General features: G+C 43.2%; 1 protein-coding gene across 6 annotated transcripts in view; it reads left to right on the forward strand.

Moving 5' to 3' along the window:
• Positions 1 to 26,968, forward strand: part of ATXN1 (ataxin 1) — a 275,271-nt gene that overhangs the window by 204,493 nt on the left and 43,810 nt on the right. The window contains exon 1 of one of the 6 annotated variants that reach the window (XM_067568373.1): positions 23,700 to 23,762. The exons of the other annotated variants lie outside the window; for them this stretch is intronic. The gene's annotated coding sequence lies outside the window, so the exon portion shown is untranslated. Of the gene's footprint in view, positions 1 to 23,699; positions 23,763 to 26,968 lie in introns of those variants that run through there. 6 annotated transcript variants of the gene reach the window in all.

A 26,968-nucleotide genomic window follows, 5' to 3' on the forward strand; every position in this document is an offset into this window, starting at 1 on the left:
ACAATCTGTGGTGATGCGTTAGCAATAGGTATAAAAGAAAGAGCTATCTTTTAAAGGTCTTTCCGTGGTGAGAATCAGTAAAACAGGACACCAGACAGTAGATCTCTCCTAAATCCATACTTCTCCCTAGTCTGGAGACTAAGTCTTATTTCTGTCTCCTTTGGTGTTCTTGGTCTGATGTGTATGTTGTTTGTTTTTTTTCCTTATAATGTATTTTCTCTTTTGGTCTCTCCCAATGTACCCTACCCTGCGGTCCTTCTCCTAATTTTATGTCTTTAGATTTCTTTATTATTTTAACTGGCGGTCACTTACAGTACATGGTAGACTCTGGGACTCGTAAGTCAACATTGGTTGAACTGTTCCTTCCGTTTTGGGAAGACCATATTGGATACATTTTCTCCCTTATTTTCATTCTGTTTTCTTTTTAAATTCATGAATAATTTGGTCCTATGTTTCTATGACTGATGATAATGCACAGCAGCAGATCCACTGGCGCCACTACAGGCGTCCCTCAAAGAGCTGGTGTGCATGGCTGTGCAAGCTGGGCTTCATCTAGGAAGGAGTAAAGCCCTTGTACCTCCTTCCAAAGTCTGCTCCCCCAGCTCCAGTGCACCAGAGAGTCAAGGGACTGCAGTTGCAGCTGGCCACAGATCAGTGTGGCTTCCTGTACACCTGTGCAGGCACCAATTACAATCTGCCCCATGGTATTATTGGGGGGAAACAGCACAAGCATGAGAGAGAGGGAGATTGTGTGCTGAGGTTTCTTCACGTCGTGGCTGCACAAACCACCATGGACTAGCTCTTGATATTTAAGGGAGAACAGAATGAGCAGGGACTATCTCCTTCACCCCAGCCCTATGGAGGGACATATTACGCCAGTGTAAGGAATCTTAGTTGCTATGGGGAACATGCTGGACAGTGGCACTTATCACAACTTTTTCCTGTTTGTAGTTGCAGCTCCCAGAGTACCTGCCGATGCATGGGGGTAGGGAGCCTCTGACCATCGCCCCATCGTACCCAGGCATGACCCCACTGGAGCAAGCAGCAACAGGTTTCCTTCCCCTTGATCTCACCAGTGCTTTCCAACCAGCTTTATGGGTACTTGCTGCATGGGTACGGAAAGATGTTTGGGCACACTGCACCTTCTCTCAGCAGCATCTCATTCCCTTACTCTGGCACCAGGGATGTATATATTTTCCTCTTAAGTATTATTGTGCTGCATCAATAAGCTGGACAAAGTGGGAATTTGTAGCATGGCAGTGTGAATTCTAAAACTCAGTGCCTTTCTCTGCCTCTCTTTTTTGCTGAGAACCACTCGGCACCACTTTCACATTGTAGGGATGGTAGAATCAAATCAACACCAAGGGTTGAGAACATAAGAACAGCCATACTGGGTCAGACCAGTGGTCCATCTAGCCACCTCACTGTTTACCTCTTTTTCCAGACCATTTACCTCTCTTCATTCTGAGACTATTTATCTCTCTTCATTCTGAACACTGACCATTCATTCCTACCTTTAGTTTCCTATCTTTTAACCAGTTACTGATCCATGAGAGAACCTTCCCTCTTATCCCATGACAGTTTACTTTGCTTAAGAGTCTTTCGTGAGGGACGTTGTCAAAGGCTTTCTGAAAATCTAAGTACGCTATATCCACTGAATCACCCTCATCCACAAGCTTGTTCACCCCCTCAAAGAATTTTAGTAGATTGGTGAGGCATGATTTCCCTTTAAAAAAACCATGTTGATTCTTCCCCAACAAACTGTATTCAGCTATGTGTCTGATAATTCTGTTCTTTATTATAGTTTCAGCCAGTTTTCCTGGTACTGAAGTTAGCCTATAATTGCTGGGCTTGCCTCAGGAGCCTTTTTAAAAAAATTGGCGTCACATTAGCTATCCTCCAGTCATCTGGTACAGAAGCTGATTTAAACGATAGGTTACATACCACAGTTGGTAGTTCTGCAATTTCACATTTGAGTTCCTTCAGAACTCTTGGGTGGATACCATCTGGTCCTGGTGACTTATTTCTGTTTAGAGGAGGTTTTGGAAAAATTGATAAATTAATGACACCTCAATTTGGGACAGTTCCTTAGATTTGTCATCTAAAAAGAATGGCTCAGGTTTGGGAACCTCCCTCACATCCTCAGCCATGAAGACTGATGCAAAGAATACATTTAGTTTTTCTGCAATAGCCTTATCTTCCTTGAGTGCTCCATTAGCATCTCGATTGTCCAGTGGCCCCTCTGGTTGTTTAGCAGGTTTCCTGCTTCTGATGCACTTAAAATTTTTTTTGCTGTTACTTTTGGAGTCTTTTGCTAGCTGTTCTTCAAATTCTTTTTTGGCCTTTCTAATGATATTTTTACACTTCACTTGCCAGAGTTTGTGCTACTTTCTACTGAGGTCATAGAAAACTTTGAATTGGTGCCTTTTGTACCCAAACTAGGATCTGAGTGCACTTTTGACCATCAGGGACAGATGCCAGATACAGTATTTCCTCCACTTGAACTCAGAATTGATTGCCCTGAGGTGAATGGGTGCTGAGCATCTTGATTTCTTTACCATTGCCCCCTTCCCTCCCCATTCAAGATATAATTTAATTCTAATGGTGCTCAGATACTAGGATGATGAGGGCAGTATAAGAACCTGAATAGAATAGAATAGAATAGAATACTAACTGAAATTTTGAACAGGTACATTCTGTGTATGACCTGATTTCTGTGCTCTTGTTTGCTTACGCAAGTGGAGTAGAGCCTACATCTGTGCAGATCCTGGCCCAGAAGCTGTGCAAAGAGGATCTGCAGGTTTTGAGGCATGCCGTCCGTTTGCTCTTAACCCTTTTGGGTGTCTGTCTACAACGGTTCCTTAGGTAACAAGGAGACAGGCTGAAGGTACGGCTAGGGGACCTACCACATTTTTCCACGTTTCCTTATAAGGAAAAGCAGTGCAAATAATAGATGACCAAGTCAACTTGCCCTTTTGAACAACTGTCTCTAAATCAGTAAATAGCTCCTAGCTTTTTATTTCATAGTGAGGGGAGTAAGTGGCTTGACCATAAAGGACGGCTGAGGGTTGGGAGTGGGAGGATTAGTTGAACCAAGAAGTCTAAAGCCAGCTAGATGAATCTTTCTATCTATTTTTTATCTATCCCTTATCTCTGAAGTTACTGGAAGCACAAACATTTCAGCCTCAAGCCTCACTGCATGGTGATTTTATATATACCACATATCTCACTATGGGTGACTGACCTCTTGTGCTTTAGTCCTCACTTAGCCAAAGTACATATAGTTCTGTGCTTAGATTAAACTCCTTGTTTTTCCCAGGAATGTTATCATAGCTGCAAGCAGTGATGACTGCAAACATAGGAACTCCATAATTTATGTTCCCCTTGCAGATAAACACATACATGCTGTTCACCCCTCCATTCAATTTGTAGTGGCAGAGCAAGGTATGTTTTCCACAAGAATAATGCACCTGTCAAGGTTGTTTGGGGTCACCAAAACTGCAGCGATATCTTACTGCACTGTGCAGGCTATGTTGTTTGTTGCTGTGGGAAGGTTTTCCTCAGGTCAAGGAAGACTAAAGGGGAAAAGCCATCAAAACGTTTCAAGTCTATACATTTGATTCTAAGTAGTTGTAAGATCAGCCTGGGGAGGAAAGTGAATTCACAAGCCGTGCTGTTTCCCCTGTTCTGTTGAAAACATATCTGTGGTGGGCCATAGTTAAATAACTAACTGAATTTGTCCTAGTCTGTTAAATTGTACAAGTCTCCATTGCAATACACTTCTCCCAAGTATCTGTAAATCTGCAGCAGCTGTTCAAACCTCTGTCTTTCCTGCAGTGTTTTAGAAAATGTGTTTTAATTAAACTCGCCTTCAGGAAGGTTTTAAAAATGATCAGGGCCTAAAAGTAATTGGACAAGCTGTTTAGCTGCATGAAGGCCAAAGGAGTTACAGTGCTTTGTATGGAACAACCCGAGTTTGAAATCTCTGGCCAAACTTTGAGACACATAAGGGAAAAGCCCCTTGTGTAGCAAAGTGGAGGGAACTCTCTAAGATGTGAATCTCCTGTCTCTGTCACCATGTTGGGCACTGTAGTCTCACTTGGGTCACCAGATACTTAGGCGTGGATCTTATTCAGAGACTGCAGTGATGAGGCTAGTAAAACAACCTGAATGGATCTCCTTTTCCAGGGTACATTCCAGAAGACTTTCAGGGCTATCTAGAATCATAGAAACATAAAGCTGAAAGGGACTGCACAAGGTAATTTAGTCCAACCCCCTGTGCTCAGGCAGGACCAAATACACCTAGACCATCCCTGACAGGTGTTTGTCTAGCCTAGTGGCTCTCAACCTTTCCAGACTACTGTACCCCTTTCAGGAGTCTGATTTGTCTGGAGTACCCCAAGGTTCATCTCACTTAAAAACGACTTGCTTACAAAATCAGACATAAAAATACAAAAGTGTCACAGTCCACTGCTACTGAAAATGTGCTTACTTCCTCATTTTTACCATATAATTATAATATAAAGCAACTGGAATATAAACATCGTACTTACATTTTAGTGCATCGTATATAGAGCAGTATAAACAAGTCATTGTCTGTATGAAATTTTAGTTTGTCCTGACTTTCCTAGTGCTTTTTATGCAGCCTGTTGTAAAACTAGCCAAATATCTAAATGAGTTAATGTACCCTCTGGAAGACCTCTGTGTACTCCAGGGGTGTGGGTACCCCTGGTTGAGAACCACTGGTCTAACTGTTCTTAAAAACCACAGATGACAAGGATTCCACAATCTCCCTTGAAAGCTTATTCCAGTCCTTAACTATCCTTACTGTTAGAAAGCTTTTCCTCAGCTCTGACCTGGGGAAACGGCTTTGAGTTGGTTTTGCAGAAAAGAAGAAAACCAATGTTGTGATTTTTAAACCCTGGTTAGTGCAGCAGATGAAGAGCCGGGAGGCTGAGTGAGCCTTCAATGGATAAAAGTAGGGTGGCTGTGGACATAGAAAAATAAAAGCCATGTCATCCCCTCTGTCCTTAGCTACCCAGGTGATTAAATATGTACAAGTACCAGCCAGAAGTATCTGATAAATGTGTAAGAAGGAGAGGGGAGTCTAAGGTCTGGTCTGCACTAAAAAGTCAGGCTGCTCAGCTACGTCACTGAAAAATCCACACCTGTGGGCGATGTAGTTAAGCTGATTTACCTCCCCTCCCTCCCCCCCCAGGTCTATGGAAGAATTCTTTTGTCAATCTTGCTACTGCCTCTCAGGGAGATGGATGACTTACCACCATAGGAGAACCCCTTCTGTTGGGGTAGGTAGTGTCTACACTGTAGTGTTACTGCTGTGCCGCTCTGGCATTTCAAGTGTAGACAAACCCTAATTGCCATCATCTCCACCACTTCTCTGGCAAGGAGGAGCCCCTTTGTGCCTATGACAATATTTGGAGCTCTACGGGTTTGGGGGTTGGGCGAGTTGAAAGAAGGGTAGGCTGCTGTGTGAAGTATCATACCTCTGTGAACCCAGGGATATGTCTGGAGAATTGCACTTGGAAGTTAATGCTCGTCTGGTTTGCATTCCCTTCTGCAAAACTCCTGCCTGTGCCTTCTGCCCCAATCTGAGGGGGGAGTAGGGTGCTGTTGTGAAAGTGTGGATAAGGCTCCCAAGGTAGTGAGACTGCTATTTAAAAGCAGGATAGGGCTGTGGGCAGTGTGGCGCAATGGGCGGATGTCTCCCCTCCATGCAGATGACCTGAGATCCACAAGCTTTCCCTGATGATCTCTGGATAGCTACAAATTAGAGACCTACTACATTTCATGTCTTCCCACGGTGATGAAAACTCTGCCACTAATACATTTTCTCCTTGTGGAAGTTATTTACTGACTTTTGTGATGTTTTCTGCAGGGTTTTAAATGGGAGGGACATGATTTGGCAACAGAGATTTACAAAATCCCACTGCCTCAAACTTAATCATCCAGGGGGTGTTGAAGATTTTGGCTCATTGAGATCACTAATTTATAGAGCCCCACGTGGATACAAAATTTGTATCCGCATCCAATCCGCTATCTGCATACATGGTCCACGGATGTGGATATCTGCAGATTTTCAGGGCTCTGCTAATTTATAAGTATAGGCTACTTTCTAATTCTCCACAGTGTAAATGAAGCAAAATAAGATGTCTGTTGCCATGCAAATGAAAACCAGCCAAATAAAGCCAACAAGAACACTCACCCTTAGGAAAATCATTTCATTCCAGTCTTAACATGTATTAGATGAACCCAGGATCTGTCATTTAAAATCCCAGTCTTTCAGCCTAAAAATTGCTTAAAAAGAGTAATCACATGTTAAATATAAAGCACATGTTCCATATATTATTGCTGACACCACTGTTCCTGCCAGTGCATCCTTTGCTGGTGTGTAATCATCAGGGATCCTAGTTTTCCGTGATAAAAAAACCAAAATTCTCTGATTAAAAAAACATAAATCCACATTTTTCCACGATTAAAACGAAACGCGGAACTTTAGTTTCCTTAGCCACAATATATAGAGGTATCACTTGAACACAATGTTTTATTGATATATTTACAACTTTTAAGCAAGTTCGAAGCCTACCATCAATGTGAAATTTGTCCTGGCCATACTCAGTGACACCGTCTTTAGGGTGATTTTTAAAGTTTTTGGCATCTTTTCATAACTTTAATTTCTCACGTTTGGAGGCTGAAGTGAAATTTGAGATGCATTAATACACAGACCCCAATACGCCATTAAATAAACTCTATACGCCGAAAGCTGTTTATTGGAGTATGTTTAGCTATGTTAATGTAAAGCACATTAAAAAATTAGCCACAAGACGGGGAGGTTGTGTGCACTGAATAAGTGACACACTGATACTTTCAATAAAATTTAGTTAATTTATGTTTTTATTTTTTCACAAAATGGAAAAACTAAAGATTTGCTGTAAAAACACAAATTCCGTGTTTTTCTGTGGCAAACAGATTTCTAGGGTCCCTGGTTATCCATCACTCTGAGCAAGTGACTGCTTCTGAGGTTCTCCGTTGAGGGGCAGACAGGCAAGGGAACTTCACGCCTGCAGCAATGGCAAAATAAAGATGCTTTCCTAACATGCTTTTGAAGGTTAATTTGGCCTCACACAGTGTTACGCATTTGGGGGTTTTACTGAACAGCTGCATGTAGGGTTTTAGGCCCCCAAATAGAGTATATTCCCTGCAAGGTAATAACCTTGTGAGAACATTTTCTCCACTAACAAGATTTCAAGCAAATAGTTTCCTGCCTTTCTCCCCAAGTTTTTGTAAAGTTTTGCCTTTGTGCTCCACAAGTGATGGGAAATAAACCTCGTTAATTCCTAGATGATTCTTCAGAATGGTATGAAGACAGAATATTAGAAGTGGGAGATGTCAAGGGTAATGTTAAAAGTAACCAAAGCCAAGATGATTTACTAGGACTATAATCAAGAGATAATCGAAGATGTCAGGGTTGTTTCACAAACATGATAGGACAAGGTACAGAGTGAAATCTTTTCTTTTAATGAACCTGAAATACTGCATTGACCTGAAAGTGCTGAGTAGGTCAGAAATTATAAGAGTGTTTGAATTAAGCAGACTTTAGACATCATTATTATGATGGTAATATATGTGTGGGTAATGGGACATCAAAGCTCCAAAACTGGAAAATAAATGCTAAACTGTCAAGTTGACTTGTTAGAGTCAATTAACTACTGACACTGAATGATGTGCAAGGAAACCCACTGTGTTCTTAATTAAACTAAATTACCTATACCTCTGATAAAACTTAACCTTACCCCCTACATAAAATTCTTTCTCTAGGTTTTGCTTTCTGTGGGAAGTTCATGTTGGTGCATTTTATAAGCTTGACAAAAAGTTGTATTAACATTAAGTCTATACTGTGTTCCTGGAATTATAATAATAATTAGGATAGAAAAGGATGTATCATTTGATGCCGGTTCTAGCTCCTTCAACACAAACACTACTGTTAGATGTTAATATAATGGACAAGGGTAGAATAAGAGATACCAAATAACACACAAAATCATATGAAATGAGCAGAGGAGGGGATCACTGTACATTTTTACATTGCAAACCCAGAACTGATAATACTTTGTGTTTCTATAGAGCTCTTTTCATCCAAAGATCTCAAGATGATTTTCCCAGTCTCTAAAGCATAGGTGATAATAATGTTCCCTATTTCACAGGGTTGTGGTGAGCCTTAATTAATTCATCTTTCTAAGTAGCATCTAGGGGTTAAAGTGACTTGCCCAAAGCTACACACTGAGTCAATGGAAGAGCTTGAAATCCTGGGTTGAATCCTGGATTCTAATCACTGGACCACACTCCTTCCGAATAGAGGCTACTTCAAACGCTCAGATATAATAAGAAAACCAACAGGAGTGTGCAGCCAGATAAATAAAAACTAGTAACTAATAACTAATAAAACTAATAAAAAATTAATAAAACTGCTAATATCCTCTACAACTGTCAAGGCATTGTAAAAAAACACACTGATTTGTGTCCTTCTTCAGCTGTGTGAATCCAAATTGTATGAAATAGTGCTGAATAAAGAGAGCACTTGTTGCATATGTTTACTTATTCAAATATAAAAAGCTGCTGTCCCATCTCAGAAGGCTTATAGGATGCATCAGGCATGTCTTTAGCTGTTTTCCAGGAAACGATTCCATCACCTCGCTATCATATTAATGTATAGCTTGCATGGGTTCTAACTCCCTGCCAATACAGCTATCTGCCACCTTCACTGGCAGATGGAAGAGCTCAGTGTTTGGGTGAGTTCAATTAGCTCTTTTGGGAGATAATATGATGTAAAAGTACATGAAAAGCCCCATGTATGTGTGTACATGTGCACAATAAGATTAACACAGCCACAGTTCTGTTTCAGTAGCATGTACATTTTTTGCACCTCCAGATTGCACTGAAACAAAACTGTACATTGGGTCTGCAATGTCCAGTAACTTGCATAGGAGTTTTGCCTGACTCCCCATCTTCTAGTCTTGAAAAAGGGTAATGGCAGTGAGTTTGAAGGACTCTGTGGCCCTAATCCATCAGAACAGTTCACCATGTGCTTAAATAGTCCCAGTGATTTGACTTTAATGGGTCTGCTTTTGGGCTTAAAGTTTATTATTAGAAAATATTGTGTCTGGGGCTGGGTCAAGATTTTAGGAATAAAATTCATTACTAGATAAGGAAAAGATCTTCAAACTAAAATTGAGAATCATTTTGTTTATACTCTAGGAGCTGCTATTTGCTTTTATAGATTTGTTTATACAAGTTTTTAGGACAACTTGCATTTTTTATCGTATTAATCTATTCTACTCCCAGCTGCCACTAGACAAATCCCTCAGCGTTTTCCTGCTGGCTGTTAAAATGGCAGTAGTTTAAAAGATTGTGTATTTCCAAAACATATTTGTTTTTTTTGTTTTTTGTTTTATTTTTATAAAAAACTTATAGGTATGAATTAGTTAAGATAACAGATACTAAATAACATGTATATAATTATATTGGGAACGGTTTCCAAACTTACAGGAATATTTATGTCCTCCCATTCCATCATCTTTCTTTCTCCATAGTTTCTCATGTTTTGTGTGCCATTAACCTATCCTCCTCCACCCCACCCCCATAGGTTCCCCTCTGCTTGTCTTTCAGGATCTAGCTGTGCAGCCTAACAGTTCTGGCACTCGCTCTGTCTCACTCTCTCTCTTCGGGACCTTGGATCATGCGGTTTTCTGGTGTTGTATGGGATTTCTGCTCTTTGATTCTACAGGCTGATGTAAATTGAATAGCAATTGTAAATTATAGGCTTCACTTTAAATGCAAAACTAAGGTACTGCTGCAGCTTTACATTAATGGCTAAGTGCCTTGCTAAGTCTTACGCTATGTCTATCCTCACAGTTTTTGAGAAATCTCTTTTTTTTGCACTGGTGCAACTCCAGTGTTGGTAGCAACATTGAGAGCAGTAAGTAGGTGACATGGGTGGAATCCTAGCCCCACTGAAGTCAATAGAAATTTTATCGTTAACTTCATCGCTAGTTTTTATTGTCACTGTGTCACTTAATCCTAGAGGGAGTTAAAAAATAGTATGAGTCCTATGAGCATTTTTAGCGTATATCATCTACTAGTCCTAAACAGGGTTAGATGACATGGCAGAGGTAAAGTCATCCATACCTTGTCTTCGCTAGTGCTATCACCAACGGCACCTGAAGATTTCCTGAAAATTGCCACTGTATACAACAATTTAGTTCCATCTGCTGGATGGAAATTAATTCCCCTGTTTGCTGTATGTGCTTGCATACACAGTGCACTGAGCTACAGCCATGTTTGAACCTAGCTCTTAAATATGATAGTCCAACCATCAGTTACTAACAGAGCCGGTTGAGAGCTGGAATTTCCATTCCACAGAAATGCCAACATTTTGGGGGGGGGGGAAATTAGTTCCAAATTGGAACAAAAAGTCCAAATTTCCCATGAAACAAACATTTAAAAAAAAATTAGGTTCAGGACCATCAAAATGTTTTGTTTTGACTTTGCTTTTCTTTTATGATACTAAATACAATATATAATACATACATAATATTAAATATAATAATATAAATATATTAAAATTAATACGTCGCTGTAATGTAAAAGTCGAAACAAAATGATTCTACATATTCTAAATTAAATATTTTTACTTTTTCCCCATGAAAAATCTTGCTGAAATCAAGACATTCCCACAAAATGATTAGATTTTCACTAAACTGTAATTTTCTTGCTGGAAAACTGTTCTGTAGGGGAGAAAAACTTAGACCAGTTTGGGTTACTAAATTGTCAGTGGAATTGGGCAGTCTGTGAGTAAAGAGAAATCACTTATTTTGCTAATGGAATATGATGGTTTAGAGTGTAAATGGCAGAGGTTAGGAAAGAATTTTTACTCACTTTACAACATTCTATAATTGACTCATTCCATTTTTAAGGATAGATTTTATTATTTTGCCACTGCCGGAGGCCCAGGACACTAAACTTATTAATTATTGTTATTATTTAATTATTATTAGTTCTATTATTATAGTCACATGTAGAGACTGACCGAGAATGAGGCCCCATTGTGCTAGGAACTGTACAAACACAAAATAGTAGATGGTCCCTGCCTTGAAAAGCTTACAGTCTAAATAGATAAGACAAAGTTGAGGTAGGGGAAAAGGATGTACAAGCGAAGTAAATGTGATAGACTTGCGAACTTTTGATCTGAAGTTATTCTTTACAACAGATTAATTGTAGTCTCAGTTAAAAAGACAATCATCCCAGTATTTCCCCATTTGAAATCAGAAGTTAAAATACTAATGTGAGTCATGTGTGTCTGATTGTTTTATAGTTTAACTTGTTACTTCTGCAGGAAAGGGAGGATTAAAAATGTCCAAGATGTTTTATACAATTAGCTTATGGTTCAATACCACATGTATTGGAGCTGTGACTCAGTCACTGGGGAGAAGCTGTGTTCATCTTTTCTGAACACTGTGTTTCAGATCCATGCCACATTTAACGGGATGCTGGCAAGGAGTGAGGCCGGAAACATGGACCTACCTTAAAATTGTTATGATCTGGTAGGAAATGTCCTCCAGAGACCAAACGTGTGTTCTAAGTACAGCGTTAGCAAGGGAAGGCGTAGTGGACTTAGTGCGGTTACATTATTCACTTCAGTGAGTTAATGACCTCTTAACTCCTGGGAGGCAAAATAATGTGGAGCCACGAGTGAGTACTGAAATGCCCATCTGTACCCAAGTGCTGATCAGTGATGTGCTAGGATCAGATCATCGTGGGTTATTGTTCTGGAGCAGCATTTGGCAATAACTGCACTGAAAGAAGGCAGCTCCCATTTGCCAGGAGAGAATGGAGAGGTTGCTCAAGCTGCCCGCACACAGGGCAGGCTCGGTGAAGGTCTAAACAGTTATCAAATGGGAGCAGAAAGAGCAGCAGTTTGTCCTGGGTGGCTGTTTTGAAGTGGATTTCCTTTATAGAAGAAGTGAAAGTGTTTTGCATCCCAGAGTGGCCAGGTGGGTTCAGGAAAAGGGATTCCTTTCCTCAGCTGCACAGATTGAAGCAGAAAGCATTAGGTACTTCTGTCCTGTATCTGAGTGGAAGACTGTGTAGCCACTGAAGGTGCCTGTGATTTCAGCTGTTGCAGCCTGCTATTCCAGTTTCTAGTGTCTGAAATACATGGTCTGGTGGCCTGAGAATAGGAGTCCTGGCCAGAAACTCTTAAAGTTTTCATCCTGGCTCCAAAACAGGAGCCTCTGTGGCCTTGAGTAAGTTGCTTAGGACCTTACTTTCAGAGATTCTGTGTGTGCTCAGCCTCCCTTGACTTAAGATGGAGTTCTGAAAATCAGCCATTAACCTCTCTGACTCAGTTTCTCCATATGTAAATTGGGGACTATAACACTTACCTGTCTCACAGGGGTGATATGAGAACCAGTACATGTTTGTAAAGCAGTGAAAAGATTGATAAACAAAAAGTACTTTTACAAGGACCTGTTATTGCAATGTGTCCATGCCTCCTTGGAGATGTTGAGCTCCTGTTGGCTTCCCTTGCAGTTGAGGACACTCAGTATCTCCAAGGAGGTGTTTGGCACCTTGCAGGGTAAGGAGCTAGCTTAACATAGTGAGGATCTGCAAGGCTTCCCATTAGGATCTTTAGCAGCAAGAAACAGGCAGGCAGGGATGAGAATACCCAGCAACAGCTGACGCTAGCGATGTGAAAAGTGGAGAGGGGATCTAGAAGCATTCAGGTAACATTCTGTTGAAGGGGCACCATCAAGATTGACAGGCCCCTGATCAGATTTTCCAGCTTTGTTTTAGTTTACTCATTAGTGACCATGACGTGAGCAGGCACAATTTGCAGCGTCCCTAACCCAGAATGTCTGCTCTGTTCTTGTGAGCGAGACTGAATACTGACAATGTGTATTCAAAAGGAACACATGCAAAGTTGTTTAGCTCTAATGGGACCTGAGCTGTTCACATAACAAGCTTATGCAACCGTACGATCTTTTTACTGTTATCCTCGTCCTCCCCTCCTTTCCCATTTCCCTCATACTGTTTGTAGCAATAATCCATTGTGTCTTGTATAAATTTAGACTGTAAATGCTTTGGGAGCGGGGAACCTTGTCTTTCTTTGTTCTGCAAGGTGTGTAGCACATTTTTGGATGCCAAATTATTACAAATAATATGTAAATTTGTATTTCATAAATGTCATTGTGGGTGGCTTGTTCCCAAGACAGGAGCAAACATGCTGAGCGCAGAGGGAGTGATTGAGCTGAGCACCCTTAGCCGCAAGAGAACCAGCACTTTGGGTTGGTGGGCTGTGGAAGCATGCATTTAAATATTACCCTTATTTTTTGGGGGGAGGAGGGGAAATAGATATTCAGAGGTTAGAAGGACGTTGTAAAAGGGAGAACTCCATTTTTATTATTTGTAATATTTGGGGCCTCCCAAGCTCTGAACTAGCACCTTGAGCTCCGTCTTTGACAGGGTTTCCTTCTTTGACAGATTATTGGTTTAGTGGATGGGGAGAAGCTGTAGATGTGATATGGCTGGATTTTAGCAAGGCTTTTGACACAGTCTCACATGATAGTCTCATAAACAAACTAGGGAAATGTGGTCTAGATGAAATTACTACAAGGTGGGTGCAAAACTGGTTGAAAGCTCATATTGAAACAGGAGTTATCAATGGTTTGCTGTCAGTCTGGAAAAATGTACCTAGTGTGATTCCGGGAGGTCTGTCCTGATCTGGCACTATTTGATATTTTCATTACTGACTTGGATGATGGAGTGGAGAGTATACTTATAACATTTGCGGATGATACCAAGATGTGTAGTCCATAGAGCTATCTTAGCCTTTTATTTTATTCAGCAGTAACGCAAGGAACCTACTGGCTTGTATCAGTTTTAATTCTGTGGAGCCTGAGTCCTGGAGAAGAACCCCATTACCCCCAGCTCATTAATTAGTATCAATTAGCAATAAACACAATTATTATTAACCACTAAAAAAGAATCAGGCAAGAGCTGGGTAGGGTTACAAGCATTTTGGAAGACAGGATTAGAATTCAAAACAACCTTGACAAATTAGAAAATTGGTCTGAAATTAGCAATATGAAATTCAGTAAAGACAAGTGCAAAGTACTGCATTTAGAAAGGAAAAATCAAACACACTACTACAAAACGGGGAATAACTGGCTAGGGAATTGAATTGCTGAAAAAGGTCTGGGGTTATACTGGATCACAAATTGAATATTAGTCAGCAATGTGATGCATTTGTGAAAAAGGCTTATTATTCTGGGATTTATTAACAGGAGTATAAGTTGTAAGACATGCAAGGAATTGTCTCACTGTACTCAGCACTGGTGAGGCTTCAGCTGAAGCACAATGTTGAGTTCTGGGCACCACACTCTGGAAAAGATGTGGACAAATTGAAGAGAGTTCAGAAGAGAGCACAAAAAATGATAAAAGGTTGAGAAAACCTGACCTATGAGGAAAGGTTAAAAAAACTGGACATCTTGAGTCTTGAGAAAGGAAGACATGGGGGGAGGAGTAGGACGGAGAGGCGGACCTGAGAACATTCTCCAAATATGTTAAGGGCTGTTATAAAGAGGACTGTGATCAGTTGTGCTCCATGTCCACTAAAGGTAAGACAAGAAGTAATGGGCTTAATCTACAGCACGGGTGATTTAGGGTAGATTTTAGGGTAAAACTTTCCAACTGTAAGGATAGTTAAGCACTGGAATAGTCTTCCAAGGGAGGTTGTGGAATCACTGTCATTGGAGGTTTTTAAAAACAGGTTAGACAAACACCCACCAGAGATGATCTAGATTTATTTGGTCCTGCCTTAGCAGTGGCAGCTGGACTAGAGGACCTCTCGAGGACCAGCCCTATATTTCTATGATTCTGTGTTACCAGCTTGTTCTCTCAGCAGTTTTCACAGGAACTGTTAAGAGAATAGATTGATGGTGCTGGAAAGCACCTACACGTGGGCCATTCACTCATAACTGCAGCAGGTTCCTGGTCCTGAGTCACCACTGTGTTATTTCAGTTTCACACTGACATAAAACTGGAGTAAATCAGTGGTGAATCAGACTTCTGGGGTGACATCCTGCTTCCACTGAAGTCAATAGAAAAATGTCCATTGAATCCAGTGGTGCCAGGATTTCTCCCCTGGAGTGTGCTTTGCTGCATATGTGTGAGCTGGTTTTTATTAAGTTCATTGTGGAAAAACCCACATTCTACCAGTGCAGTTCTACAGGACGATAGAACAGTATTCTCTCAAAGAGCAATATATCTTGAAAGGCTGGTGGGCTGGTGATTTAAAACTTTGTTAAACATGTATGTGACTTGTCATGTATTGTGGATATGATGGTATTTAAGTGTAATCTTTACAGACAACAGCTGACATAGGCCACGCTCCTTTTCATCTTTGTTCAATATCTGTAGAAATTAGTCTAACAGACGCTGGAGTTAACAAACATTCAGATAAGAGAGATAATAAAACTATTAAAAACACATCTTGTTACGGCTGGTAACTGAAGTCTTAATCCTGCACCATTAAAATCAGTAGAAGTTTTGCTACTGATTGCAATGGAAGCAAAATTAGGCGCTAAGCCAGGAGTCCATTAACACTTGATACCACACCAGTCCCCAACTAGCACACAAAAAAGGTGACCATGCAGGAAGGCATTTAAAGGGTCGGATTTTTAAAAGCTTCCTATAGGTGCTTGCAAATTACAGGTGCAAATACCTGTGGGCACAATTTTGCATCCACAATTATTTGCAGGCATAATTAGTTTCTCTTACACATCTGAGAACCTGACTTGTGGCCACAAACAAGTAGTTGGATGTCTGAATTACATTGGTTGCACCCACAACAATTCAGAAGGCCAGCTATAGATCAGTCTCAAAATCAGGCCTGTACCCTACAAAGCAGCCAGTGAAAAACAATCACCTTTTACTTGGAGCTTCACTACTATGGGTGGTATGTCCAAGGTAAAAACTGCCTGGGCCAAATACTGTTCTCAGTTGTCTGAGGGCAACTGATGGCAGACCTTGGCCCTCAGAGACTTCAGCTAAAGTCTCAACTGAGGCAGTGTCAGCAAAGAGAATAAAAACAGCCAAACAAGCAGACAGGAAGAAATGATTCTTCTTTGAGTGCTTGCTCATGTCCATTCAGAATTAGGTTTGTGCACGCCGCATGCACTGGTGCTGGAAATTTTTCCCCTAGTGATATCCGTAGGGCCGGCTCGCGCGCCCGCATATGTGCTCGTATATAGGGCGCTGCCGGCCCCCCTCCCTCTCAGTTCCTTCTTACCGCTCGTGACGGTGCTGGAACACTCTCTTGCTCCTGCAAGCTACAGTATCCCTAGTGGTTCTTTGTTCTCTCTGGTGTATATAGTTGTTGTTCCAGAGTTTATCATCTAGTAGTTAGTAGTTGATTAGTTAGTTGTTTACCCAGGGTCGGGGTATGCCCTGGTCCCCAGGTTTTAAACCCTGTGCTTCATGCAAGAAGCCTATGCCCTTGAGCGACCCGCACCAGAGCTGTTTGAAGCGCCTGGGGGAAGCCCACCTTCACGAAAAGTGTAAGATTTTAAAAGGTATTGCCCTCTAACCAAGAAGGACTGGGACATTAGGCTCAAGGCCCTTCTCATGGAGTCGGCTCTCAGACCAGTGTTGGAGCCACGGTTGGGCTCGGCATCCAGTATGGCGGCATCGACTAGAAGGTGCTCCTCTGTTTTCCGTGCCCGCATGGCACCATTCGACATCGCTGGCACTGAAAAAGAGAAAGGCGCACACCGAGAAGGAGCCGAAGTCGGCTAACGAGCTCAGGCACCGCGGAGAAAGCTGATTTGGCCCCGAGAACGGCTTTGCCCACGAGGGTGTCAAGCCCGACTCCAGTGCCACTGCTAACTCCTGGGAGTGGCAGGGGCCAATGCTGTTTACTCGTCCTTTATACACCTGAAGCTTTTCAGGCAATGAAGGACCTGTTGGCCTTGCCGGTACCACCTACACTGCAGGAGGGTAGAGCAGGGCACCGAAGTTCAGATACCCAGGCGGGGGGCCAGTCGAAAGGGAAGCCAGTGCTGGTTCCATCACAGCCCCTCCCTTCCACTCCAGTTTTGCTCCCTGGTACTGCACCGGCATAAGTCGGGGTTGAGTCTTCGGTCACCAGGCGCCAGTCACCAGAACATCAGTATCGTTTCAAAGAACACCGGCATCAATCTCTGGAACGCTGGCAGTCCCCAAACCCTTGGCACCGCTTCGCGAGCCCCCATGGGAAATCTCCAGAGCCCTGGCACAGCGAAAGTCCCTATAAAAAGCCCAAGGACAAGATGCAGTCAAGGCATGAACAGCGCTCGGGTTCTCAGCACTGCTCCCCATCGCAGGAGCCCAGATGCTTAAGAAGTGGCACGGAGAAGCACATGTTGTCTGAGTGCCCCCATGGTCACCAGCTTTTAGCTCCTTGGACTCGGGAGAGAAAGAGATCATTCCCCCAAAGGGACAAGCCCCCAAGCAGCCCACTGGGTTTCCCATGCTGCTGTAGATGGGAGGATGGCCACAAGGACAATGGCCAGGTCCCTGGCAAAATTGGAACCCGTGGAGGTTCCCTCAGGATGCAATGCTGTATCCTCAGTCATCTGCGAGTGCCTCGGTACCACAATCATCTAAGGGTCCGGCCATAGCACCAGAAGCAGTTATTGGGTCTGACTGGGAAGACTCTCTTTGGGGAAGCCCCTCAGTTACCACCCTGACCAGGGAGGAAGATCCAGCTCCCCCTCAGATTCCTGCCTCCTCATCCTCCTCGCCAGACGAGGCTGTGGCGAGCCCCTCTCACGCCCCACCTCTGGATGATTACAGGGCGCACCAACACCTGTTGAAGTGGGTAGCGGCTAACTTGGGCCTCAAAAGAGAGGAACTTTCTGAGCCAGTGGATGAACTCTTTGGCATCCTGGCTTTTGCAGCTCCCTCCAGAGTGGCCCTCCCAGTGCACGATGGAGTGCTGAAGCTCGTTAAGGCACTGTGGCTGACCCCAGCCTCCCTGCCCCCCACATCTAAGTGGGCAGAGAAGAAATACTATGTGCCCACCAAGGGGTTTGAATACTTATATATACACCACCCTGGGCTTGCTAGTTGTGGCTGCAGCTAATGAGCATGAAAGGCAGGGACAAAGGAGTTCAACACCCAAGAACAAAGAGGCCAAGAAATTAGATTTATTTGATCGCAAGGTGTACTCAACAGCGAGCCTACAGCTGAGGGTGTCCAACCAGACTCTATTCAGGATCCAAATTCCCCATTATTTTCTTCCCGCCTAGTATCTTTCCTCCCAGTGTGGAGGGCCATAACTACGGACTGCTGGGTTTTAAGCACAGTTGCTGTTGGCTATACCCTCCAGTTTCTTTCGCTCCCATCTTCCCGCCCTTCCTTCCCATCCCTCTTCAGGGACCCTTCTCACGAGCAACTTCTCATTCAGGAGGTGCAGGGCCTACTGTGTGTGGGCATGGTGGAAGAGATTCCCCCAAGCGTTGAGGGGAAGGGGTTTCTACTCCTGTACTTTCTGATCCCAAAAGGCAAAGGAGGACTGAGGCCCATTCTGGACCTACGTGCTTTGAACAGATTCCTCAAAAAACTAAAATTCCATATGGTCACCCTGGCAGCTATCATTCCCTCTCTGGATCCAGGAGACTGATACGCCGCTCTTGATTTAAAGGATGCCTATTTCCATATCACAATCTTCCCAGGCCACAAGAGATTCCTGCGATTTACTGTGGGCACCTAGCAATACCAATTTGCAGTTCCTCCTGTTTGGCCTCTCCACCACACCGCGCATATTCACCAAATCCATGGTGGTAGTGGTGGCCCACCTCAGGCGCAGAGTGCAAGTTTTTCCTTACCTGGACGACTGGCTGATCTGTGGTTGGTCACGAGGTCAGGTTCAATGCAACATCGAGATCGTGAGGGACACCTGCTGGTCACTGGGCCTGTTAATAAATGAGCAAAAATCGATACCTACACCAGTTCAAAAGATAGTTCATAGGGGCAGTCCTGTACTCTATTCAAGCCAAAGCGCTCTTGCACAAAGACAGATTCTTAGTAATGTCCTGGCTCATAGCCCAACTAACGGCCCACCCTCTCACCACAGCAAGAGTGTGTCTCAGTTTCCTGGGGCACATTGCAGTGTGTACGTACGGGGTCCAACACACCAGGATGCATCTTCCGCCACTTCAGTTGTGGTTTGCCATGGTGTACTCCCCAGCCAGACACTCCTTGGACAGAGTGCTCATGAACCCCCCCACCCCATGTACTTACTTCCCTGTCATGGTGGCTGGATCCTCAGCATGTAATTGCAGGGGTACCTTTTGTGGCGCCTGACAGACTCTGTCATTGGTATCAGATGCTTCAGATGCGGGCTGGGGTGCCCTAAGGACTCAGGGTCTTTGGTCCAGGGAAGAGTCGTCTCTTCACACCAATGTCAAAAAGCACAGGGCGATTCGCCTGGCCTGCAGGGTATTCCTACCACATCTCTCCAACGAAATGGTAAGAGTCCAGACGGACAACATCAACAGGCAAGGGGGAGCCAGATCTTCAGCCCTCTGTCACAGTGCCTTGCATCTCTGCGAGTTCTGCATGAGTCACAACATCCATCTGGAAGCGGTGCACCTACTGGGATTAAAAAATACACTGGCAGATTGTCTGAGCAGGACCTTTTGCTCTCACCACGAGTGGTCTCTCCACCAGGAGGTAGCTGACAGCATTTTCCAAAGGTGGGGATCTCCCCAAGTTGGCTTCTAGTTCCCTCACGCATCTGTCCTGGAAAGTGGCATTCCTGGTGGCAATCACCCCAGCATGGAGAGTCTCTGACATGGTTTCCTTCAAGGACAAGGTGCAGCTTCGTTCTCACCCAACCTTTCTGCCGAAGGTTGTTTCCTACTTCCATGTTAACCAGGACATATTCCTGCCAGTGTTCTATCTGAAGCCACACAAATCCAATGAGAAGAGGCATCTCCACTCTCTCGATGTGAGGAGAGCATTGACTTTCTAGATCGACAGGACCAGACCCTTCCACTGCTCCACACAGCTCTTCGTTGCAATTGCTGATTGGATGAAGGGACGTCCAGTGTCTTCCCAGCGGATCTCAGCCTGGATTACGGCCTGTATTCGGACCTGCTACGAGCAAGTGGGGTTCACACTCCCGGTTTCCCTGTCTACCCACTCTACAAGGGCATCTTCAGCAGCCTTCCTGGCGTGTGTACCCATTCAGGACATATGTAGAGCCACTACGTGGTCCTTGATACATACGTTTACGTCGCACTATGCCATCACGCAGCAAGCACAGGATGACGCTGGGTTTGGCAGAGTGGAACTGCAATCATTCTGTAAATGAACTCCTGCCTGCCTCCGGAGGCACTGCCGATAAGTCACTTACTTCCGAATGGACATGAGCAAGCATTCAAAGAAGAAAGAATGGGTACTTAGCTTGTAACTGTTGTTCTTCGAGATGTGGTGCTCATGTCCATTCCACAACCCACCCTCCTTCCCCTCTCTCGGAGTTCCAGCAAGAAGGAACTGAGAGGGAGAGGGGCCGGCAGTGCTCTATATACAAGTGCATATGCACGCCGCTGCAGAATGCGCTACAGCTGACCCTATGGATACCACTGGGGGAAAAATTTCCGGCACCGATGCATTTGGCGCACACACACCTAATTCTGAATGGACATGAGCAAGACATCTCGAAGAATAACAGTTACAAGGTGAGTAACCATTCTTTTCCACAAGCATATAATGTACCCATATAACACTGTGCTTGATAAACAGTGGAGATAAGTATCTATTCTCAAGCATAAGACAAGAGTGGTGATAACCACTGCCTTTAAAAATAATGGGATGGCAATTACCTGAGATTATCCATAATTACTATCATATTAACTAAAATATAGCTTTAATAATTCTACGTGATCATCAAACTGCTAGCACTAAAAGAAAATGGGAAATTGGTCTGGATGGTTTAGAGGACAGCTAATAAGATGGAGATATTTTTCGCCTCTAGGTTATTGGTTAAAAACCAGCTCAGGTTGGTAGTGAGTGAAAGTCATTATTGTTTGACAGCCTCTTTGTGAGTTGGTGTTCTCAGTCCAGTTCTTCCTTCACATAATATAAATCACCACCACAATTATGTGTATGGGAGGGGAAGGAGGAATTCTTTGAAAGTCAAAGTCATATCTTTTGTGTTCTCAAAGCGTATCCTGGATGGCAAGCTTAGTCTGTAATGGGGATATTTATACTGGCATAGCTACACTAATACAAACCTGCATGTGCCCCAACTCTTTCTTGATGAGCTGCACTGGGGTAATCCAGGGCTTGTATTGAGGAGACTTACACCAGCTTGAAACCTGGGGAAGCTTCCCAGATGTACAGGCCCCATTTTACATGAGTGCAGCTCATTTGTGCTGGGGCCTTGCATTGTTGTGTGAGACAGGTGCAATATAGACTGGCCCTTAGCGGAGATCAAGGGTTGAATAGGTTCCTAAGCACTTATACCAGATTCATCCCTGTAATAGCTGAGTCCTTACCAATACTGCTGAACTTTAAGGCACATCCCCAGTCGGGATGAAAACTGCAGACCTAGTCTAGGAGCAGATTTGTAAAAAGATAATGGCAGGTCTAGCCTTGCCCAACAAACCATGTTTACATCCCATTAGTGAGAAGTGTATAAACTTCTTAAAACCAGTTACGTTCATATGGTGTTGGGAGCAGTTTTGCAAGTAACTGAGCCACTTTTCTGACGCTGGAGGGCATGGAGTCCAAACTACCTTCTTCTCCCTTCTTCAAGCAAAGGGTGAAGCAGATTAGTGAGATAAGTAAGCTTACTGCTGTTGCCCATGCTGTGTCTGTTCAGTGGATAAATAGAGGACTTCAGTCTCTGGGGCTGTCAGTCTGAAACTTTTCATGAGCCTGAAAGTCACTTAGAAAAAAGAAGAAACAAACTACTGCAATTACACATGAATGTCCTTTCTGAAAGTCAAACAATACAGGAAGCACCTTCCTAATTATTTATAATTTAACCTTTTCATATGCACTTATAGAAACAGCATAGATAATGGGTTAATTTTGAAATGTCATTTATCTTCACTCATTGTGGATGACTTTGTGCAATTCACTTGTGGCTCCAGCACTGATGGATTAATGTATCACCCTCCAATTTGAGAAAATAAAAGCCAAACAGCTCTAACCTGGTACGCTGACTGTATTTAATCAGTACTGGGTAGTAATAAGAACTCCCCAGAAAATATATTCTCTGTTGGCTTGAAAGGGGGAGACCAGGAACAAAGCATATTTATGGACACAGTCACAATGTACTCTATAGAAACAGCCTAGACTAACGCTGTTCTGTACGATCAGCTCTGTATTTCATACTGGATGGATGTTATCCAAAACATTGTTAGGTTTTACTAATGTACTTTAATTTGAAATAAATTACTTTATAGTCTCAGTTCTGACTCTGCGATATAGACTGTTGGTGACAGTGGCACTTTAATTTATATTTAAGCAAGGACAAAAGTAAACGTATGAGACCGAGAGAGTCAAACATATTAAAATTGAGAGAACAAAAATGAGAAACTCTAGAACAGTAGTTCAGAACCAAAGAAGCAGAGTGCAGAGAAATGGTTTCAGACAAGCACAGTAGGAACAATATTTTGTTCATTTGACCACAGACCCAAAATTAGGAAAGCTACTGTTTCTTTGTCAAACCAACCAAATTTTGAGTCTTAGCTATGCAGGGACAATTCTTCCCCCATTTCCCCCCAGTCTGTTCATGTATCTTTTCAGGGATGTCATCCACATCTTTGTGATTTTGATGTGAGTGGGATCTCATCTCTATTGATCTGTTCAACACCTTGCATGTAGAACACAGAAGCTGCTGCTGGTGATCCCAGTGCTAATTTGTCTGCATCTTAACAGTGGAAATGTTTTCATAAATTAAATGGGATGTGTGAGGTGGCAAACCTGGACTAACTGGAGTATTCTTTAGAGTCCTTTACTATACTTGAGATCTGAAAGGTGTAAGGTCATTGCAGTCCAGTTAGTGTTTTAGGTGCATTGTATATGACTGTAACTGAGTAGGAGACCATGGGTCTTAGCATGTGGTCCTTTCTGTGTATTCTAGGCAGGCTACAGGATCTGGGAGGTATATTTGAGTCACAGTTCATATAATCCAATAGGTTCTTGTTGTTAGGTTTAGACTATTGAACAGATGCTGTTGTTTGTTTACAGTTAATATAGTAAGGGCTGTCTGTAAGATTCTTTGGTGTATAAAGGGTCCCATATTTTGTTGTGGCATTCTTGTGTAACTTAGGGCTGCAGATCTCCCTTTGCTATGCTGCTTGTAATGCCATATTACAGTGGGATCTTCTCAGTGTTCTGATGGCAGAGTTCTCAACCCTGGATCATGAACAAGTTCAGGAATATCACATCTCGCTCTTTTTTTTTTTCTGTGGTGGGGGTGTCCGAAATGTTTTTCTTAATAACATGGGATTTCCATGATGAGATGCCCTGTCCTGACACATTCCTTTCACTTGCACTGATGTTCTGTGATGATTCCCTTCCAGGGATTACACCTGTGGTCTAAAAGCCCATGGCAGAGGAGCCAGGTCAGGAGAAGATTTACAGCTACTTCTGCCTAACATGATTTTAACATGTTTCTGCTGGCCAGCGTAAGTGGGGATGTAATCAAGTTTCATTTGTTGAAAACAGAAGATTTTTTAGTCTACATTGGTTTTTAATAATGGGTGAAACAAGATCATATGCCCACCAATCCAATATTTCTGTGTTGATGCTATGATAGGTAGAAGGAGATTTAAATCTAGATAAAAACTAGAACTGAGTGGGGAAACAGGTTTTTTGTTTTTGTATTTTTGGGTCCTGCAAGAGTTCTTTTAATTTGGAATATTTTTCCCATCCCAAATGGAGATGAAAAGTTGAATTTGTGAAAAATTTTGTGAACTGAAAATTCAGGAAAAAATCAGATCAGGTCAATTAAAACATTTTGTTTTGATAATTTTGAAACTTTTCATTTCTGTTTTGTCCTTTTAAAAAAAATCTCTTTTTTGTTGCTATAAATTAACTTAAATTTATAAAGGATATGTCATTTTGAACTAAAAAATTGAACTCTTATTTTGAAATATTAAAATGGGATACCAATAATTTCAAAAAATGTTCAGAATGTTTTCAAAATGGGAAATTCATTTAAACTGACCTTTTCCTGCAAATAGTTTCATCTTCAACAAATTGGCATTTTCTGATGGAAAAACATTTTGTTGAAAAATTCCCAACCAGCTCTATTAGAAAGTGGTTGCCCTAACCCAGTTTCAACACCAGTATAGACAGAACCTGAGAGTGCAGGGCTTATGTCAATTTTAGCTAGACTGTTTTCTAAAGCAAAGCTGTTTCTGTGTCTTTCCGTCTCAGTAGTTTTCTCAGCTGTAATCGGTGGGATGGTTGTTTTAGTCACCCTTTGTGTATGTTTTAATGGTTGTTCCATATCTTTTCTAATATGCATCTTGTTCGAAACAAATTAAATACCATCCATTGCAGTAGTTATCTCATGGGTCTAAGAAAACGTAAAATTTAATAAGTAAACACAAAAAACGGAACAGGAAAAAAAAAAGGGGGGCGGGGGAACAATATTACTTTCCAGAACCAGAGCTAAAAGTCCACAAATCAAAAACCACACCCCCCAAAAAAAAAACCCAAAGAGAACAAAAATGGATTAGCAAGATAAATCATTGTGTGTTCAAGCTAAGAGCGAAAAACATCAGAAAAGGGAGAGACAGAAGAGAGCACTCAAAAAATTAGTGTCTCCAGAGACAAAGTGGGTGAGGTAATATCTTTTATTGGACCAACTTCTGTTGGTGAGAGAGACAAGCTTTTGAGCTACGCAGAGCTCTTCCTCAGAAAGCTTTTCTCTCTCACCAACAGAAGTTGGTCCAATAAAAGATATTACCTCACCCACATTGTCTTTCTAATTTCCTGGTACTGAACATGGCTATAACAACACAGCATAGTGTCTCCAAACACACCTGTCAGTTAGACCAGGGGTCCAATGTTGATTTTATTCTGCAAGTTCCAATTGAGCACAAATAAAATTAATTTCAAGAGCCCCTTACGCTCACCACACACGCAAATATTTATGATGCATTTCTGGTGATGATGTCCACGTTAACTTATGGAATATGGGACACATTACTTTTATCACACATCTTTGACTTCCAAGGTCCAGAGCTCATGCAGAGCACAGGGCTTATACACGTAGACTGGTCTGGCCTTCAACAGCTTACCAAGAATCTGCCATGTTTGGGGTGGACTCCATGGCCTTTTCCATGGGGAGGCAACCTCACCAACAAGATGATATAGGAGGATTTTTACAAAGGAATTCTCACGGAGATTTCTTCCCTGTGGTTTCTAGCATGGCAGGGGACCTGCTATGTGGGCCTCTGTTAGTACCTTTTGTAGGGAGAATGGTTCTTAAACTTCAAATAACCGATTGCACAAAGCTCCGGCGTGTTCTAACCCACTGTAGGATACCTCTCCCTGTCCTGAATTCAGTTAGTGCTCATGAAAGGTGCTTAATTCACAGCACTGGAAACGGAAATCCTCATTTTATCCACATCCAGATCACCTAGAGTACAAGCTTCTCACTAGGCCCAACCTCAGTCCTGGTCTGGAAGGAACACTTCAAAACCCTGTCTGAAGTGGCCAGTGAAATGTGTTGGCAAACTGTGTTTAAACATCTCTGTCACTATAAAGGAGTACATCCAGTCTCCTGGACCAGGGTGAGCAGGGACTACCTAGCCTTTTATAACAAGGTTTTGTACATAGAGGATACACAATGATGTGATGTGGTTTTATATATATGTTTTATATACTGTGACAAGGCGGGCCTGTTTTGCCCCGTGGGTCTGCGCTCCTTACAGCTATACCGGTGGTGCAGCTGGGTGGGAGCAGGGGGGGCCCGGTCCCACCCTCTGCCCCGGGCCCCGACCCAGGGACCCTGCGAGGAGTAGCCTCAAACAGTTTAGTCCAAGGGGCTACTACCTTCCCTGGGTCACTCTTCCGTAGCCCCCCCGGCTTGTGGCTCTCCTTCAAGCTCTCCTCCGGTCTCCACACCTTGCAGCAGCTCCGCTCCACTCTTCTACTGACTCCACGCCTTGTAGCAGCTCTACTCCACTCCCTCTCAGCTGCCCCCATCTGCCTGACTGGGAGGCTTTTAACTGCTGGGGCAAGTTCCTTGATTGGCCCCAGCTGGCCTAATTGTCCTGGAGTGGCCGCAGCTGGCCTGATTGGCCTAATTGCCCTGGAGTGGCCGCAGCAGGATCACCCAGGGAACAAAGATTTGCTAAGCCTGAGGCTGATATATATGCCTTCCAGCACCCTCCTGTAGCCGTCAGGGCTGGCCCCGTCACACATCCTCCCCCCCTGCTCAAACCCACCGGGTTGGGCAACTTGGGACGCCATACAGTGTACGCGGGACAGGCCATCGGCATTCCCATGGTGATTGCCTGCCCGGTGTTGTATGGTGAATCGGAAAGGTTGCAGGGACAAGAACCACCTCGTAACCCGTGCATTTTTCTCCCTGTTCCGGTGCATCCACTGGAGGGGAGCGTGATCAGTCACAAGGGTAAAGTGGCGCCCCAGCAGGTAATAGCGGAGCGCTTCCATAGCCCACTTGACTGCGAGGCACTCCCGTTCTACAACTGCGTACCGCTGTTCCCTAGGGAGGAGTTTCCTGCTGAGGTACAAAACAGGGTGTTCCTCGTCGTCCGCCATCTGCGAGAGGACCGCACCCAAGCCCACCTCAGAGGCATCAGTCTGTAGGATGAATTCTTTTGTAAAGTCCGGGGCGAGGAGTATGGGGTCACTG

The sequence above is a fragment of the Emydura macquarii genome, unplaced genomic scaffold (genome assembly GCF_026122565.2).
Source record: "Emydura macquarii macquarii isolate MOO-44397 ecotype Brisbane River unplaced genomic scaffold, CSIRO-AGI_Emac_v2 contig_2890, whole genome shotgun sequence".
NCBI lineage: Eukaryota > Metazoa > Chordata > Testudines > Chelidae > Emydura > Emydura macquarii.